The following is a 10,745-nucleotide window of genomic DNA, read 5'->3' on the forward strand; positions in this document are numbered from 1 at the left end:
CTTACTGCAAACTAAATTATGTATTTACCCCTCTATCAGAAAAGCAAGGTTCCCTTTTAGTCACAACAGACATCAATTGTCAACCCCACCTCACGCCACCCTTTTGAAAAGGAAGGGAGAAGAAATGTTTATTTAAATGAAAAAGCAAAAATAAGTATGAGCACTCATGCCAAAACTGGGAACATCCTGAAGTTCAGATAAGCCTGTGCAGTAAGAACATGAAATAAATCCACACAGTGGGGGGAACATAAAGAAAAACAACCTGGGATTTACTGCTTTGTCACCAGCAGGAAGTGAGAAAATGCTCATAGCCACCAAACCAGCTCCCTACGAAACATCCAGACACTACACCTTCACAAGGGTGGCTTTCATTGCTCCACCTGTGAAAACTCATTTCCTTCTGTGCAGAGACATGCACAGACTATGTGTGGGGTACATGCACAAACTACGTCAGACACAGAGGAAGACACAACAGATGCACAATGAAAGAGACAGAAAAACAGTCCATATACATCACTGCCTATTTTACTCTAGAAACCTAAGTAACAGGTTTGTTATAACCTGGAAAGGGAAGATGTTTGTGTTATACATTGGGCAAGATTCTCCACGGGATGAATTCACAAATTTTTAAGAGGCCATCAAATGCACACTGAGTTGATTACAAGTTTCTTACTGAATTGCTTAAAGTCTGATATGCTGGTAATCTATAAAAAACAGAACTAGAAAGATGTATTATTATCACAGTTTTACCACAGATATCACCTTGAACAACTCCTTTAAGATCATTTCCTTCTGCAGAAAATGAGGGGTCACCACACCCAGCTCATGAATGTATGGGAGAGTTGTATGTATCTTGTATGTATAATGTTGAGAGTTGTATGTATGTTGTATGTATAATGTATGGCATCTGCGACACTTAGGGGACCACCAGGTCAGTGTTACAGGGCTGTACAAATGCACTCTTCAGCTAAATCACTGCTCAGAGAGAGCTGTAAGGAAGCCTCACTCAGCACCCAAAGTGGTACCTGGGTTACTGTCAAAGACAATCCATTCCTGCACTTTCCACTGTAACCAAACGGAATAGAAAAAAACAAAAACACAACTGCCAATTTTTGCAGTATTCTCAAATTAAGATTTGAAGACATCAGCTATTACTGTTTGAAACAAGCAACTAATCACAAGCTATGTCAGCATCTTGACTATATACTGCTTCACAAGTTTCCATAGGGACAAACATGAAATAAACAAGTTTCTTTACCCAAGCATCCAGAAAACTAAATCAGCTCCCTAATAAACTACTGGAGAGGAACAGAAAGCAGCATTGCAAACATGGTCTTATCACCCCCATAAGAGGAATGCAGAAGCACTGTTATTGCACTCCAAGGACAACAGGATCAAGCCTTGCCTCAGCCCAGATTTGCCCACTTTCATAAATAAGCAGTCATATTTACAAGCGTAAATGAGAAGATTTATACAGAAGTAATAGGAGTAGAACTGGACCCACAGGCATCTGGAACCATCCTAAGCCCTTATACTCCCACTACAAAACACTGCTGTATCTTTCACAATAACCACCACCGAACTAAAAAGATGAGCAGTTTAATGCACTGTTGTTTTACATGACATAGCTAAATCCAGTATATTTCTCAGCTTACAGAGCTTATCTTCGAAGTTTTCTTTTTAGGAGGTTAAAATGCATAATGTTTACCCCCCAAAAAAATTAGAAGTTACTGAAGTCTAATATTTTTTAATTGCATACTTCTTGTCCCATAAAATGAAACATTGTCTAGCAACCAAACAGAACCTGAATCTAGTCTTAAATGTAATTCTTACAAGGATCTGAAGGTGCCCTATACATGGCTCCTATCTACTAAATTCCTTTATCAAGGTATAGGCACACTGGTTTCTTAATCCTTTAAAGGCTGTCATATTAGCCTTTGGTCAGATAAGGGCTCCAAGTTACAATATGATATTGGACACAAGGAATTTACTTTTAAGATACTAAATGCTTTATTTCAGATCCCATCAAATCATTAAAGTAAGTTAGAGGTTCGAAGTCCTAGCCTCCGCCTGAAAAATTTCACAGATAACCAATTAGCTTACCTTCCCAAAGCTTTCTCAAGAGACACCCCCATGCACCTGATTTCCTGGGCTGGGGACAAGAACCATCCACAATTCAGTATGACCTTGGCAAACTGGGGCAAGCAGGTACAGTGGCGTGTCAAGATGTGTAAATGAGGTGTAACCCAACAGACACAGCTATCTTCAGCTAACACAGCAGTGACAAAATTGTATTGCCTTACTCCCAACGCACATAAAAGCTATTTCTGTTCACGCTTTTTAATACTGCTTACTGAAGTAATGTCATTACTATTTTGTGAAACACTCCAATGCTGTGATTCATGCCCCCAAGGCTTTCAACTCCTTCCACTGACTTGACAGGAAATGTGGACACCTCAGGTCAGAAGACAATCAGGTGCCTAAGTAGACAGCATTAACTCACAAGTCAATGCATAACTGACATAAAAGACTCTCGTTTTAAGCCCAGACTCAATCACAAATGCAATCTGTGTCTAAGTGCAGGTTAATTAACTACTCTGCAAGGTACAACTGATCACCTATGGCAAATCCTTTATCTAGTATTTGGATATTTAAACAACAGATTATACACTGTAACTGCATCTCAGCATCTCAGAAACACATTACCTAGCCCTATAGTTACATACTGAAGGAACATCTGAAGCCTTACAATATAATAGGAAACAGAAACATTAAAGGAACTCTATGGGACAAAGCTTGCCTACCTGCTCTGTTCAAGTCCCAGTGAAGTCAGCTACAGCCTTTAGCTTCCACAGTTAATTAAATCAGAATCTTCACAACAAGCACTTCCATTGTGAATTTCTGTATATTTCAGGCCCTGGTAAACTGAAAGTGATCCAAGTACCCTAACTTAGAGCAAATGCAGTCTGATGTTATAGTCAAACCAGTCAATTGCCCAGGAAAAAAAAAAAAACATTAAAACATGTAAATATTCAGTCTTGGTTACATTTTTCAAATACAGATCATACATTACCAATGATGTGGGAAGCATCCAGAACCTCAGATGCTGTTGAATCATTCTTTGCTCCTCTGACAGTCACTTCTGATCAGCTGCAAATGCACACAGGCTACAATAAAACCAATGTTTTAAATAAACAATTGACACATTAATTTTATTAAGCTGTGAGTTTAACTAAAATCAGTCAAGAATAATGCTTTTTCAAAGAACACATTGAAAGTGTGTTTATACGGAAACTGAAATTCTGTACTGATCGAGACAAAAATTAATAGCTTGGGCACAATGTAAGATGATTCTTAAACAGTTCCCATTTAAGGCTCAAAAAAATGTAAGTTAGGAAAATTTCAGTTCCAGTAACCAAGAACTCCATTCCATCTGGGAACATGCCTCTGACTTCACTCAGTTGTCTGCTTACAAAACAAAGTCTTCTTTGTTTGATATCCCCTCATACTAGTGAACCTCTATACTTACAAGCTGCAACTTCCTTTCTATATCTTCCAAAACAAATCACAGAGCATCCTGAGCTGGAACGGACCCTCAAAGATCATGAAGACAAACTCCTGGCCTTGCACAGACAAGCCCAAGAATCACACCATAGACCTGAGAGCACTGTGCAAAAAAAGTTAAGCTTAACACAGCTCTTCTCCTAAAGAGAATGGTATAATAAAACTGTAAAAAGGAACTTCCAGAGGGCCCATCCAAATTCAGCTGTTCTACAGTTTTGTGATCTTCTAGGTGTTTTTGTTTTTCAAAGTCAGACTGCTTCTTTAAGGCAACCCATTCAGCATAGATCTAGATTTTAAAATGACAAAACTAAGTTGTAATTTTGGAGTTTAAACACCTACCTTTAAATCTGTCCTTAAGACACTAAAGGTACCTGAATATAAATTTTTTGTTGGCCCCTTCCTGTGGAATGACACCAGACACTTTTTTGTCTCTCTGAATCTTGTAACTTTCATGCAATGAAAAATGTGGCAAAGGCCCAGGTGCAGAGCCCACCTGCAGTGGACGCCTACCAGCAATGAACTGACAGCCAGCAGGAAGCCAGAAAGAAGCCCCCTTGTATTGTTACACATGAGCAGAGCACATCTCTGAGCATCCATCACTCCTTTCTCCACGCTGCCTGAAAGCCTAAGGCCCCAGCACAGCATCCTACAGACTTAGAAGTGTTTGCTGTTAAGAGGGTAGAGTTGATTGTTAACCTACACTGAACAAATTTCCACTTCAAAAAGCTATTTGCCATATTTATTATAAAGTCACAGAGGTGCTAACAGGTTAGTCACTAACTTCTGAGTATATCAAAGCACTTGGACACTCTATTACACTTTCAGGAACCTGCCATACAAGCTCAAGGAAATAAATGAACTAACAGGAACTCACTCTGTGTAATTCAAATCTGTCAATAACTGATCATGTTCTTTCCTTCTTTCTTTCTATATATGATTAACAATGTTGAACTGAGCACTGCGTCCCTTTAAATGAATACAGAAAGTTTATATGCTCAGATAATGGCCCATTAAAGGCAAACAATTCAAGAGGAAGCTCATGAACATCCTAGAATTTCTATTAATTACCAAGAGGGAGTTTTCCAAGTGTATACTGCATATGGCAGTTGTTTGCTCTTCCCCTCCTCCTAAATACACTAGCAAGTGGAAAGGTAGGAAAAACATTAGATTACATCTCAATTTTGCACCTCAACAACCCTGAAAAAACCTGCAAGTAAAGTTAAGGAATTACTGTTTTGGCTCTCCAAGCAAGTATTTGCAAGAGACAAAGAGTGTTTTCTAAAATAGTCTGCAAACATAGCACAGAAGGGCTTGTGAAAAGGAGACCCAAACCCAAAATAAAAAACTTGTTGGCCAGCACAGTTAGCAAGAAGAAATTATAAGTATTTATTTTTTTGCAGATGAATTGCAGGCAAGCACCAAATTTTACAGAAGTTACATTTCCAGTTTCATCTTACGGTGATGCATCAAGAAAAAGGAATTGTTTCCACAGCAGCAGAATCTTAATAATTTAACCATGGCTTAGTTTAACTCAAGTAGGAGTATGTTAATTTCTTATATTGAAATCTACTCCAAAACAAGTTTATTATTTATTACTGTTATACGTTTAATTGTACTGTTTTATGCACAGACAAGAAAAACTCAACCTACCCCAGAAACCTGTTTTCCTAAATGTTTCATACAGATACACGTAATCTTGGGGTTTGCCCTGTTATTAATGGATCTCTCTGTAATTACACAGTGTGTTGACACTACTTAGAAACTTCACATATATAAAACACATGTGCAATCTCTAGGAAGAGATAATGAAGTGAAAGTGTCTAAAGTTGAAAACCACACAAGACGGTAAAGGCAAAAGTAAAAAACAAACAAACAAACAAAAGATTCCTGGAGCTGGCACCATTTTCACGTCGACAGCAAGACAAGAACCAAGTTTAAAGGACAAAAAAACCCCAAGTTCATCTTTTAGTGCTGGACTTTAACCCACAGTTCATGACCGTAAAACCTTCAGTAACTTGTATTCATGGGCACTGGTAAGAATTCTGGACCACTGAGCAACCTTGAACTCCCACAATGCTCCTGTTTTACTACGGAAATCAAAATGCTACAGAACAGAAGTGTCTGGGTTTTTTTCCCTTGGGGCTGTTGACAGCAGATTACCACTGTTATCTACATATAAAAGTCTGAAACTGACAACACACACATATAGAAACCTGGGTCTTCCAAGCATCAGCAATCCAGTACAAGTGCTGTCTTGTGAAGAACACAGGAACATTAAACTCCAAACTGCTCCCAGACCTGCAGCACTTCAGCACAGCAGAAATCCTTTCCCAAAACTATCTGCAAAGAAAAATTATTAAAGGGAAAGTAGGAATATGCAATATATCAAGCTAACTCACAGTCCTGCAATCCCATTTACAAAGGAATCTTTTATACTTATGACAAAGAAGCCCCACAGCACTGTCTGTCAAAAACCTCAGGCGAAGAGGATGTCTGCCTAAGCCTAAGACAGAAAAAAAAGGCAGCTTCAACTATGAGCTCTAGAACACCACAATGAATAACACATGCCAGAAGTCAACTGGACCTCCAACACATGTATGCTGGAAAAGAAAATGGACTACTGGGAAAAGGTTTTTCAAGATGGAAGAGGATACTGGCAATTTTGAAAGAGTTTGAATGCAATGATTTTCTTAAATGGCTGATATCTTTTTGGCCCTCAGTTACCCAGTGAATATATTTCATGAGTTTATTTCTGCTATATATAGCTTCAGAAATGCATTTGCTTTTTGAAAAATCATCATTCCTTTCTGTGATAGCAGATTACCCAGAGGAGGGAAAAAAAGTAGTAAGAGTCAATGTCCTTCCTCCCACTTCCCCAAAATCAGTTTCTCCCTGCATACCGCAGCCTAAATGTTCTATGACATCATTTAGGCAGGGAAACCAATAGTCCCTTCTCTTGTTAACATAGTAATAATAATTCAAAACAAGAACTATCTTCCTCTCCTTTTCTCCAAGCTTAAGATATTTATTTGGGATAAGATTAAAGATCTGTATAACCAAGGAATGCTACACAACAAGAAATTGTAAACAATCACACAATGTTTATTAGCACTGATAAAATACTAGATAGATCCTAGTTTGCATTTCCTGACTCAGAACAAGAAACAGGCAAACCAAAAGCCAAAATTTAAACATGCTTCTATACAGTTAAACCAGCACTAACTGCTGCAGTCATACGCAAAAGTGTATTAATGAATTCACTGGCATGTCTGGATACAATATAAATTAATGTCAAGGCTTTTTAATTCATCCATTTTTCAAATCCCCAACATCACCAGATCATCAACCCAGGACTAGGAAAATTAAATGTTCCCTTGAAGAACTTGATTTTTCTCTGCACACATGTTAGCTATGGCATTCCTGCTTGGTTAAAAACAGGAGACAAGTTTGTCTTACCACCATATTATCCGAACACCTGTGATTAAAACACTTTTGTACAACCTTGGCAATGTTAGCTTACGAGCTGGACACTGGAAGTAGACATTAAGTTACAAGGAAAGAAGAAAGAAAGAACAAATGCACTATTACTTAGACAGCATGCTTCTCCCCAAAGGAAACTAACAGCTACTATTTTGCAGAGTCAGCATTTCATGGAATTTTATTCATTAAAAAAACCAAAAGATGTCCCATATAGTCTTATAAGCTGCATTTTTTTAAAAAAGGTATGTTTAAGTTTTATAAAATATATGCTTTAATCTAATAACAACACTACAAACACAAGAAGTAACTATTCATGACTTCATCTTACTTAAGAAGTCAATTTCTAGTAAAAGTAGCCTTAAATAGTACAAAGAAAAAAATATTCAACTAGGAGGAAAAAAAAAACCTCTTCATACTGAGAACTTTATAAACAGCTTATATTATCTTCACTGTCTAAATATCCCACATCCACACAGGACTGAGGTGATCTGAACACAAATCTCAAAGAAAATAAAAACAAAACAACAAAGTACTTATCTTTGACCCTTCTATAGCTCATAACACCATGTTATCATCACACTTCCCTGACTTTACATGTTCCTATCCAGACCACGTCTAGGAGACACTCAGAAACTTGAGAATAAATGAAACGGAGATGAGAAATCAACATGTGCAAGTTAACAGAAATCTCAGTCACCACAGCAAACACTCTTACTCTCACTCTTACTTTTTTTTCCACCTGGAAATTCCTCCACCTGAGGAAGCTATCACAAAATGGTGATTGGGCTAACTTCCAAAATGGTGCTTTCACTCTACACTCAAAATGTTAGAGTACTTTTTATTTTCACTGTTTTACCTTAGTGCATTTTTAAAGGTGCCATGCAACTTTTAAGGCATAGTCCTGAGGAAAATCAAGAGTAATAGATGGGAAATTAGGGTGGCATGATTACAATGTAACTGCATTTCCTCAAGCAGAAAGGCCTTAAACATTTCACTGAAAGTGACTTTTTCAAGTATTTACCAAGCGGACTAACATCAGCCCCACGGGGAACATTCTTCCTAGGGGCAAGAAGCTGTAAATTCCTATTCACAGAGCATGGGGAAAAAAAAAAAAAGCCCAACTTCCCATTATGATTAGTCGCACTCAAACTACCACAAGTATTCTGTGTTCATTATGTTTTGAGATCTTAGGGCCTCATTAAAATAACTTACTAGAATTACAGAAAAAAATCAGGGGTAAAGTGTGCTTGGAAACTACAGATGTGAGAAAGAAATGCCTGAGTTGCTAATGCAATGCATCACCAGCAAGATACAACTTCCCTACCCTCTGCTTACTCCTCCCTTACAAGAGATGACACGTTACAGACCTCCCCTACAGTTAGTCACTGCAGCACTGATTAGATGTCATAATCAAAAGAAAATCTAGATACCTTATCGTCATCTTCCAGTATTTTAGGCTGGAGAAGGTCTTGTCTGCCTCGGTAACGTTAAGCAGAGTTGCCAGATGATCCCCATCACATGAGCAACAACTCTTAAAACTCTTAAGAGAGGTGTCATGGGTATGTGGAGCCCGTTCAAGCAATGAAAAGCATTAACACTAGCTCTGACTCACAAAAGGAAAACAGCCAATTTGAAGACATCCTAAAAGACAGCTTATATTTAGAGAAGATAGAGGGATTTGCAAAGTGATGTAATTCCTTAAACATAAGCTCCTCTGTTTGACAGGGGGCAAAAATATGATGAAAAAAGAATAACACATTTCTCTAAATAATGGTAAATATTTTCTTGAACTTCAGATTTCATCAGCTGTGGATTACCCATCACAAGTGGATAATGACAACAGCTATTGTAGATTTTACTTTTCCATTAGCTGGCTCAAACAGAAAGCAGGGAAGGTGGTGGTCGTCGTTTCACTGGACTGTCAAGGTTACTCTTGAAACATCATGTTGGAAGGGGAGGGAGCAGTACATCAGCTTAATATTTACTGGCCGGTTCTGTGCTGCTCCACGCCACCCGCAGAACCTCCCGAGGACGATCGACAGGGACCGACCACCGCCGGGCTGCACCAGCGGCTCCAGACAGCGCAGACTTCGGGGCCGGTGTCAGAGCAAAGCCTCCCGTGCCGGGGCTGCAGGGCCGGGCCCCGCCGCTCCCACAGCCTCCGACGGCGAGGGCTGAAGGGCTGCGCTGCCGGACGCACCGCCCGCCTCGCCCCAGCCGCGCCGCAGACGGCGCTCGGCGGAGCCCCGCGGCTCCGGCCGCCCCCGCCCGCGGGAACGGCCGCCTCTCCCCGGGGCGCCCACCCGGCTGCCTCGGCCCGGCACCCTCGGCGCGCCCAGGGGGTCCCGGCGCCGTGCCGGGGCAGGGAACGCCGCTGCGGAGTTGATCGCTAACTCGCTGGCCCGCTCCCTTCGAGAGCTCCGCCCGCGGGCGCCGCGCAGCCGGCAGCCCCAACGGGGCGAGCGCGGCGCGCCACCGAGGGAGCCGATGGGCACATCGCCCCCGCCCACCCCACGGCCCCCGCGACCCGCAGCGCAGCGTCTGCCGCCCCCACACCCACCTTTCCGCGGGCTCGGCTTGACTCCTCTCTCTCCTCTCCCCTCCCCTCCCCGCCGCAGGCGCCGCGTGCGGTGCGCGGAGACCCGCGCGGAGCGGAGCCCGGTGCGCTCCCCCGCCCTGCCCTGCCGTGCCCCGCGGCGGCGGCCGCGCTGCCAGCGCCGAGGCGTGAGGGCGGCCCCACGTGCGCCGGCTGCGCCAATCGGGGCCGCCCGCGGGCCGCCCACCGCCCCCGCCGCCACCGTCCCGGGCCGCCCGCGAACCGGCGGCGCGGCGGGGCGGGCGGGATGCCGGGGGAAAACGGTGGCAGCGCGGGCAGGAAGCCGGCTTGGGAGGCAGGAGGAAATTAGCGCGTTGGAGCGGAGTTAGGGGTTGCTGATGGGAGGGAACCCCAAACGGTGCTGCTCGGGAGCTGCGCGCCGCTTCCGCGCCCGCGGGGCCGCCGTGGAGCCGGGCTGGCGGCAGCGCCGCTCCGCGAGAGCGCTCCGCAGGAGAGGCGTGCGCCCGCCGCGGCCGGGAAGCCTCCCGCGGGCCGGGTTCCGCCGCGGCCGGAGTCCCGCCCGAGCCGCTGGGGCAGGGGGAGGCGCCCGGCGCCGGGATTGAGAGTTTAGACGGGCAAACCTCCAACATTAACGTATAAAGCGCCCTTTCAGCTCTCTGACGAGTTTTGCAGCCCTAAACGTGCTGGGAACAGAAACACGTTCTCACCTTGGCACAGAAAGCCCGCGGGGCGGGATTCGGGTTCGGCTCTTCCCAGCGGCCCGCGGAGATCCTGGGATCGGTCAGGTGTGCGATCGCTGCTCAGGCCCCCAGCGACGTTCGGAAAGGCATTGTCTCCTGCTAAAGCGTCACACAAATAACAGAGAGCTGTTCTTCCACACTCAGAGGATAGGGCTGGAAACAAATTCTGCTATTGTATTTTCTACATTGGGTGTCAGTGACGTGTCCATCCTGGGCCACACACATTGCTGTGTGTCCACTGTGGCAATGCTGGGAATGTAATGCTTGGAAATAATAAGCTGGTTAGTTAGAAAATAAACATTCACAACATAGCAAAATATTTTTGTACTTTATTTTACAATGTTTAACGCTGAGTTGTATGATTGTCAATGTGAATTGTAGTTGGTACAACTTCCGTTAGTGAA

The 10,745-nt window shown here is 43.0% G+C and overlaps 1 protein-coding gene across 7 annotated transcripts in view; it reads right to left on the bottom strand.

The window, feature by feature from the left end:
• STXBP6 (syntaxin binding protein 6) overlaps window positions 1-10,418 on the bottom strand; it is a 95,403-nt gene extending 84,985 nt beyond the window's left edge. Inside the window, exons 1-3 of one of the 7 annotated variants that reach the window (XM_038137534.1) lie at window positions 9,605-10,175; window positions 5,778-5,904; window positions 3,074-3,150 (exon numbers count right to left, since the gene is read on the bottom strand). The gene's annotated coding sequence lies outside the window, so the exon portion shown is untranslated. Of the gene's footprint in view, window positions 1-3,073; window positions 3,168-5,767; window positions 5,905-9,604; window positions 10,176-10,308 lie in introns of those variants that run through there. The other 6 variants (XM_038137532.1, XM_038137535.1, XM_038137533.1 and 3 more) reach the window with 6 other exon arrangements.
• Window positions 10,419-10,745: the final 327 nt, after the last annotated feature.

Source organism: Motacilla alba, chromosome 5 (genome assembly GCF_015832195.1).
Source record: "Motacilla alba alba isolate MOTALB_02 chromosome 5, Motacilla_alba_V1.0_pri, whole genome shotgun sequence".
Lineage (NCBI taxonomy): Eukaryota > Metazoa > Chordata > Aves > Passeriformes > Motacillidae > Motacilla > Motacilla alba.